The 8,943-nt window shown below is 43.7% G+C and overlaps 1 pseudogene; it reads right to left on the bottom strand.

Moving 5' to 3' along the window:
* Positions 1-309: 309 nt before the first annotated feature.
* On the bottom strand, positions 310-1,934 carry LOC110309736 (annotated as a pseudogene).
* Positions 1,935-8,943: the final 7,009 nt, after the last annotated feature.

The raw sequence follows: 8,943 nt of genomic DNA, 5'->3' as shown, positions 1-8,943 counted from the left end.
CTGTCTCTTCCAAAACCTACTCTTTGATCCCTGACACCTTTGTAAAGCTGACAAGCACTGATCTAGGTCTAAAAACATTAGCACTGTATTTAACTCCACTGCCCCCATTTTACAGGTGGGAAACGCGACGCAGAGTGGTGGGGTTATTCGTCTGGAATGGCACTGCCTCCAAAGATTCAGATCCAGTTAGATTTGGTTTTAATCTTCAAAGGATCCTTTATTGACCAGAGCAGGACCGTGGCATATATATATACATAAATATATATAAATTTGAAGATCGGGCAGGCAGTAATCCCTTTGCGCGCCCACCACCCCCACACTGTTTTCCTGCCCTCTGAACATGGAAGGAGGAATGGCTGCTCCACCTAGGCCACAAGGCAACATTCTCCTATAGAGGGAGAAAGAGGCTTTTATGTGGCCATTCCCTTCCCATCAGAAATCAATATACTCGCAGCAAAGAAAACAAAATACAGAAATCAAACATTTAAATATGAAAATCCAAAGGGAATTGGGTAGAGAAACAAAAAGGAACTGGAGTTTCTGGGGAAGGGTCTCCCTTTCCCCCTGCCCACTGAGGGGCAAAGGGTCTGGGGTATGAGGCTCACACAGTGAGTTTGCAGTGACACAGTTCCTTGTAGATCTGACGACGGAGTTTGGGCATGTACTGCTGGGTGAAGCTGAATGGCTGAGACAGGGCCAGGTGCTTGCAGTATTGTAACACAAAGGCACCACAGTCACTGTCATTATTCTGCCTGGCCACATTCATTTTGAAGTAACCTTTCCAGCCCTGATGGAAGTCCAGTCGGTCTTTTTTGACTGCCTCTGCCTGTAGATACTTGGCAATATGCTTAGGGCAGTGGTGTTTTAGAGTTCGCTGGGAGTCAAAATAGGTGATGGTACATCGCCTTACATCAACTGAGATAAGGGACCAGTGCACCTCCAGATGGATGGGGATTAGCAGTAATTCCTTATTGAAGATGTTCACATTTTTGGTCCACCTCTTTACCCCATCATAACCGTTGGTACGGAGTTTATCATAGAAGAAAGTGTTGAAGAAATGCACATTTTCAGGGACTGTATCCGTGACCAGGTCTCCATACATGTTCATCACCTGGTCATTGAGCCAGTTCTGTCCATATAAGGTACCCAAGTCATCCATGGTGAGCACGTGTCACTTATAGGATACCCGGAAGCCCCTTACCATAGCGTTGCCTGGCATCTGCTGATAAGACTGGATCAGCTGTAGTACCAGAGTCTTCCTTGAGGGTGTAGAGAACTCCTGCTGGAAAATGTCCTCCAACTTCTCTACAACTTCATCAGTGCTGAGAGGGATGAGGCTGCCATAAGTTTGAAGGAATTCATCTAAGATACTCTGCACACAGGTCACATGTTCCTCCCGAAGGGGGCTATGCTGGCCAGCTTTCTCCCCAGTCCGATCTGCCTCTTCTGCAGTGCCCAAGTCAGAGCTCTGAAAAAGTTCCTGAGCCACGTGGTCTCCAATGCTGCACACATTACTGATGAGTAGGCTGCGCTCCCCTTCAGGACCAGACAGTCCCCCAAAACCATTAGGTAGAGTACATGAGAGGAGGCCCGAGTCAGAGTCCAGAGGAGACTTTGGGGTCCACCTTAGTCCATCTTCCTCCATGGGGGGCCCAGAGGGCACTGGTGGAGACCCTCTCATCCTATCCTCTGCCATGAGAGCACCTAGCAGACCCAGCCGGGTTGGGGGTAGCCCCCGGGGGGAGTCAAAACGACAGCAGGGTGATGGCACCTGTGGCGTTGCACCCGCTTCCTGGGGTGAGAGATGGTTCTGGGGTGAGCGAGGTTCCGCCGCCGGCCTCGGTGGCGCCCCCAAAGCTTCCAGTGGAATGTCAGCGAGGTGCTTTTTGAGTAGAGCAGCATCTGAAGGCTCTCGTGGCTCGGCGCCTGAGCTGTGAGCACTAACTCTGCTCCTTCTCTACTGAGTCTCAGAATGTTTTAGTCACCAGTTTATGCATCCAGCCTCCCTAGTCAAGTGAGGTTGTTTTAGGGATAAGCATGGGACCCTGAACTTCTTCAGCCTCGTCTGATGTAAGCACGGGCTTCACTAGGGTCCTCAGACCATATTTTGGGTTCTGTGAGCAGACACTGAGAGTTCCAGTTCTTTTATGCTCAAACAAGAAACTGAACACACAGTTACTGCAGAAGCAGAGAAGGTGTATTAAGAGATAATACATGCCCATTTCAGGCAGGAAGGCAGGGGTGAGAGATGGACTGGAGAAAAGAGAGAATTTAGCACCGAGTTGAGAATTATGCCACTGAGCACCGAGGGGCTTTGGAGACTCATTTGCATGGCATGAGATTGTGGACTCATTTGCATAGATTGCTCTGTCTTATCCTTGTGTGCTGTTACATAGAGTTCTGCGGTCACCTCTGGACACCCTAGTGCAAGTGTACTTTGGTCAGATTGAAGGGGGATGTTCAAGTCTTCCTCTTGGCTGCCTTCTGTCTTCACATGCTAATTTTGTAAGGCTTGCATCAAACTTTCTGGACCTCCCTCTCCTCGCTCTTCCTCCTCGGTTTTATTAAAAACAAAAGCAAAAGTTAACTCCGTTTGCACATTCACTGAAAACCGTAGGAGTTCTTTGGAGATTAATATTGATTTTCAAGATTTACTTCCTAGACAAATATCTCTAAAAAGCAAATCATAGCTGGCGTATGAAGCCATATGCTCTGGTTTTAATTTCCCCGTTCTAGCAACATGCAGACTAAAACAGCACATGCACACACACACACAAAAAAAATTGCTTTACTCAAATAATAAAAGATATTGTTATGAGTTGCCCTTCATATATAAACCCATTTATTACCCGGGGAATACTTTACGACAAGTGAGATTTAAAGATAGGAAAGAAGAGAGGATGGAGTTTAAGCTTTCCTTTTGTGTTCTCCAATCAGCAAGGACTTCCTAAGCTGGGTTTCCAAAGCCAACCAGTCATAGAAAGCATATCCATCCTCCTGCTAACTGCCGCAGCCGGCTTGCTGGGGAAACATGGTTCTTATTTAATGACATCTAAAGTGATACACGCTCCTGGGTAAGTAGAACAAAAAACCACAATGTTTTATCCAGATGAAATTACTGAAGAATGAGGTTTGGTGATTAATCAAAGTCGATTTGGGGCCAAGCAACCAAGGTTCTGATCTCTAAAGGGCCAGAAGGAGCTGCTGGGCTGAGCAGGGCAGATTGAGACCTCCATATGTTAAAAAAAGAAAAAAAAAAGTTCTTCCCATAGTGGCTCCAGCCACCAACACTGCAGAACTGGCATAGGTCTGGCTCCAAAGAAAGGCCAGCAGGTTGAATCACCAAATCTTCACATATCTGATTTCATGTATGTTTTCAGAGACTGAAGTGATGTCTATATGAATATTCACAGATTGACTTAAAGGAAGAATCAAGACCATTTTGAAAATAGCAAGGTGCTGTTGATAGTACTGGATGCTATTGACCTAGAGCTAGATAACTGAATGCGCACATAGGTTGAGCCCTGGATGTGGCTCTAGCCATGAATTTCCCTTCTAGTGGCTGGCCTGCCGCTGTGCTAATGTAGCTCAATACCCTATCTTAGTTTAGAATGTAGTTTTAAGCAACTTGCAAATGTAAACTCAAGCATCTCCAAGAGACCACTTTTATACAATTAAATCCACTGGATTCCCCCCCCCCCGACCTAGCAGTTTCCAAGTGTGAACACAGAATGGTTCTGTGCCATGAGCTCCATTCACCCCAGATTGAGCCTGAACAGATTAAAGGATGACGTCAGAGTCCAACTCAGGAAGCCAATGAGGTGACTTACAGAGCATGGGTGAGCTTACGTTATGGAGCATGAGTTACAGGAGCTCAGGTGACCCCCCCAAAGAAGCCATACCACCGTAAACTATCACCCCAGTGTGTATAATGACTTCCTCATAGCTACATAGAAAGTGTCCAGTTCCTACTTCGGTTACCTTATAGCATACTCTATCACTTCCTGGGACCATGGGACCATGAGAGATTAGGGCCAAAGCTTTAGGCAAAACTAGATTCAGTTGGAGGGATGTGTAGGAAGGAGAGTGGGTGAGCCTCCCCACCTCTTCCCTAATGATGGAGCATCAGCAGGCCTGATTTTAAGGTTCTCTTGTAAAATATCACAACTGCTCTGATGACAATGGCAATCAGTAGTCCTTATGCTCAGAGGATGTTTTAGAAGGAAGTCATCCTGTTCTTCAGTGATTAACATCAACAGTCAAAGTCCAACTTAAAGCCCCCAGCAGGGAGCTTCTGAGGCTTGCTCAACAGTGGGCCTTTTCCTGTTGAGCCATGGCTGCTGTTGCTACTGCTTCATCCTCCCCACTCCTCCTCCCCCTCCTCCTCTTCCTGCTGCTGCTGCTGCTGATTCCTCCCCTCCTCCTCCTCTTCTTTTCCTTCCTCTTCTTCCTTCTCCTCCTTCCTCCCCCTCCTCCTCTTCTTCCCCGCCCCCTCCTTCTCAGACAGACAGACAAAATGCTCTGTGTGTGGCTTTTCCCCTCCCAGGCCAAAGCAGTTCTCCAAATGTTGTATCTTCAGGGCACAATCATTGCTCTAATCTAAGTGCATCTCCACCGTATTTTAATTTTCTTCAAGGAGTTTCAAGGATGAATCCTGGCTTAGGACTTGGAAAATCTGGTTTCTAGTTCTGCTAAAAAGAAAACACTTCACCTTGCCTCGTTTCCAAGTAGGGAATAAAAGGGCTCCCTATCACAGTTACCTCCGAATAGTGACCATCAGCATTGATGTCTCTAATATATTTGAAAGTGCATATGAGTGTGTGGAATTGTGTAAATAAAATATAAAGACAGACAGGCAGATTCAAAGACTTCAAAAGTATGAATTGACTCATCCCAAGGAGTAAATCTTCCACCCTACCTTACCTGCAAACCACCAAATCAGTCATATTCAAATTCCAAGTCCCTTTTAGTGCTACTCAAAACATTAAGTGTATTGCCCTAAAAAGATAAACACTGGTAATGGGTCTTTGAAGTAGGAACTGGTTTTGCTGGCTTTCTCTCCATCCTGTCCCCTTCAAAGTCATCAAAGCAACTTTCTAAAAGTGTGAATGTCTTACAAGCAGCTTCTAATGGACTCGCCCTTCGCTCTGTTCCTCACTAAGCAGCGGTAACCTGACTTTTACATTCCTAATTATGCCTCCTTCAGAGAGCACTAAGACTAATGTTGGTTTTAAATGGTCCTAATGCATCCTTGCTTTTAACCAGGCTGCTCTGAGCCTCGCACATCCTGATGGTAGCCCAGTCCCCAGAACGCATGTCCCAAGGGCATCTATCTGGCCAGCAGAACTTCTTTGAGGATCATTTCCTCTCTTCTCTCCAGTCACCTGCACACTGTCCCCTAAACAGTTGATTCTGATTTACTTAGTCTCCTCCAAGAAGAATCCAAAGTTTTTAAAAGGCTCACCACTGCCTAAAAGAGTAAAATTTTCTTTTTGAATTTGGTAAATTTTAAGAACAGTTACATCTTAGGGACATTGTTAAAAATGGAGCCTTCCAGGTTTCATACTCCAGGTATTTTCATTCTGGCCATTGGGTAAAAGATGGGATCCTTTGTTTTAAATGAGCAAGCTGAAAGGTCCATCCTAGACCCAGTCACCTCCCCAGGCTCATCTCCCAGGTTTTAACCCCCAGGTTGCATTTAAAAGTGTTTCTCCCTGACTGGTCACTCATCAACTATAGAATTTTAAGTCTACAGATACCTACTGTGAAGTCTTCTTGGAGCTTGCATTTGGAATTCCCTCCCTGAAGTTTCTGGGCCATCCTTGGTTGTATGTCATTTGCCTTTTATGAGATACTTCCTCTGTTACCTTTACTGTTTACTGTTCAGCCTATCAGTGAGCAATGACAGTTGAAATACCCAAAGATCAAAAGCACATTTGATTTACCATTTAACTCACAGAGGTTTGAGATGATAGCAGCTGCCTAAAAGTAAAGACATATAACTTAGAAATCTAGTAGATGGATTTAGATGGATCTGGTGTGACTGTAACATAAAGTTTATTCAATTCACAAAGATCATGACACATGGTCATGCTACATCCCAGATGGGATGTTTACCTTATTCAGTCAACTTTGGGCTCCAAAAATCTCAATATACTAGATAATGTATACTTAAGTATAAATAATTTATGATTGCTTTTATTGAGGATCATTATAAAGATACCAAAATGTTTACTTAAACAAATCAATAGTAGTGCATATTAACAACTTGTAGAGCACTAAATACCATCACGTGTTAAAGCTGTAACCCAGGGCAATGGCTTTGGAGTATGGTCTCAGAGATTCCATTGCAATATAAAGCTATAAATTCAATTTAAGTGTATACAGTTAACACATAAAATATGCATAACTGCACTGAATGCAATAGCAAAACTTGCATCAATAAGGAGATGGGTAAGTAAATATTTATATATTCAAACCAGAGGATAATATGCAAATATAGTATAAGATATACTCTAGGTACTGCTATGAAAAGAGTTTTAATATGTATGAGTGAGCTTAGAAGGTGTAGGACTCACACTGTAATGCTTTCCAAAGTTGAAAGTTGATGATGTCTTTATTTACATACTTCCTGTCTCTACCTCAGCAACTAAGGCTTTCAGGACAGATGGGTGGTGTGGCACAGTTAGCTTGAAGCTTACCTTTGCAGAAGACAAGCAGAGTCAGTGGTGCCAACTGCAAGCCTTTCAGTGAAAGACTAAGAGGACATTCAGAGAGCCTGCTGAAGATGAAGTCTGCCTGGCATGATTAGCCTCATTTTCTTCCTGTGGGCACAGGTTCTTTGCCTGGTCTTAGCATGTTCACATGCTCCATCCCCAGTTCCCAGGACTGATGGTGAACTGCAAAAGTCTGACTGTTTGTTTGGACAGCCCATTGCTCTGTTTATTGACCAGGAATGGCTGCCCAGTATGTCACTTCTTTGTCTCCTTCGAGAGTAGAAGGTGTTGCTGTTCTCTGCCCATGGGAAGAAGGAAGTGGTATTTAAACTCTCGTTCTGGAAAGGTCCCCAGGATTGGAGGGTCACATTAAAATGGATTTGGGTTTTTTTTTTCCCTTGCTTTTATGTTCAGGAGGAGTAGAAGCCCAACCTGTTATCTATGTTAGTGAAGCCTGAGGCTTATGTACTTTGGGAAGCCCTTGGGAAGACAAATAGAAAGTTACACATCAAAATTCTACCCTACATCATTGGATATGACATGCAAATATAAGGGCCTTGGACATAAGCCTACTTAGTGCCTTGCTGAACTCCCTCTGATCAGTATATAATGATAGCAACGGTACAAGGATGGCCCCATCAGCCCATATCCACTGTCACCGACATGGTGGAAAGAGATAACAGACTCCCTCGGTTGTCTTCATGTGCACATGCATACCCATGTACACACACATAAATAAGTAAAGCAAAAAAAAAACCCTCTTAATATCAAGCTTCTTTTAAAATATTGAGTGGAAAGAACTAGACAAATTCTAAAGTTCTTTACATAAGTATCCTGACAAAATATGTCAGAATGAGAATTTTAAATTACTAGCCAGCACTACCTTCTCCTAGTTTATCTTGTCAGTCAAAGACACATTTCTCAGCATCTTCTCAGAGTATCTACCAAATGGTCTTTCTATGCCAAACTCTAGTCAACAATCAGTGGTACCACTGTCATCTTTTTATATGGTGTATGAGTGCCTATATGGCCTCTGGCAGACACTCCATGTCCTCATTGGGAAATAAGGAGATCCTACAAAGACTCGGGTCCCTAAGGGATGGTCTGAAGAATTATAGGCACACTGGGCAATGTCTTTCTACTTCTCTACCCTGCCTGCTGTATGCTGAATAACCCCAAGATGGGATTTAAAAAAAATGTTCACTTGACTAAAGTGAGACTCATCAACAGACGCTTGATTCAATAGTCTGGTCCATGCCAAAGGAATTTCTCTCTGGCTTCCACTTTGTCTTGATGTCAATTTTCCTAGATGTCCCAGGTTTTCACCTTGAAACAAAGAAGAAATGGGGAGGAATACGAAGCATGGGGGAGAGGAAGGAAGAAAGAGGAAAGGAAAAAAGGAAAGAAAAACTAGTTATTGATTCCTTATACTTTGTCACCATATCATGTTCAATGACAGAGAACACTGGCCAGCCAGCCTGGCCAGTCAGTGAGCCCGGGTTCAGCCAGAGACCTTGTACAAGACTGCTCTAATTTCTTGCTAGTCATATTCCTCAAGAATGAAAGCAAAGTAGATTATCATGTGATATGCTGGAGAGCCAGAAGTAGGGCTTAGTTGTCACCACATGTAACAACAATAATAACTAACAGGTTAGAAATGAGGATATTCCAAACAGTGGAATGGATTTTCTTACCATTAATAGGAATCTTGTTTACAATGTTCTTTTGGTGAAGTATCCAGTTGATCATGGAAAGTGCCATTCAGTGTGCATTTAGATGTTAGGAACATACTGGGTGGCAGACAAAGAAATTGGAGGTATTGTCTGAGGTCTGCCTCCAGCCACTGTGTGACGGTGTCTTTGCTTCACTTTGTCTTCATTTCCACAGATAACAGGTTGGCAAAGGCTGCCTTTACAAGTTCCCAGTGCTGAACCTCTTGGGCTTAGTGAATTAAGCATTCTAGAGAGGAAGCTGGGCTCACTTACATATCTAAAATGCAGTATTACCATTTTCTCCCTGGGAAATTGGTATCAGGTGATGGGCATGGAAAGCTTGTAGGATGATTCTGGGTTGGACAAATTCCCATGGATCTCTTTACTCTTTAACTTGTGATTACATTCAGTAAGCAACTCCCTTTATACTTTTATTCAAAAATAACAAGCTGTGTTTGGAATGCTGGTATCCACTATTTATTACGCTCTCCAACCCAAACACGAAAACATTTGTA

The sequence above is a fragment of the Mus caroli genome, chromosome 14 (genome assembly GCF_900094665.2).
Source record: "Mus caroli chromosome 14, CAROLI_EIJ_v1.1, whole genome shotgun sequence".
Lineage (NCBI taxonomy): Eukaryota > Metazoa > Chordata > Mammalia > Rodentia > Muridae > Mus > Mus caroli.
This window is presented reverse-complemented; position numbering and strand designations above follow the sequence as displayed.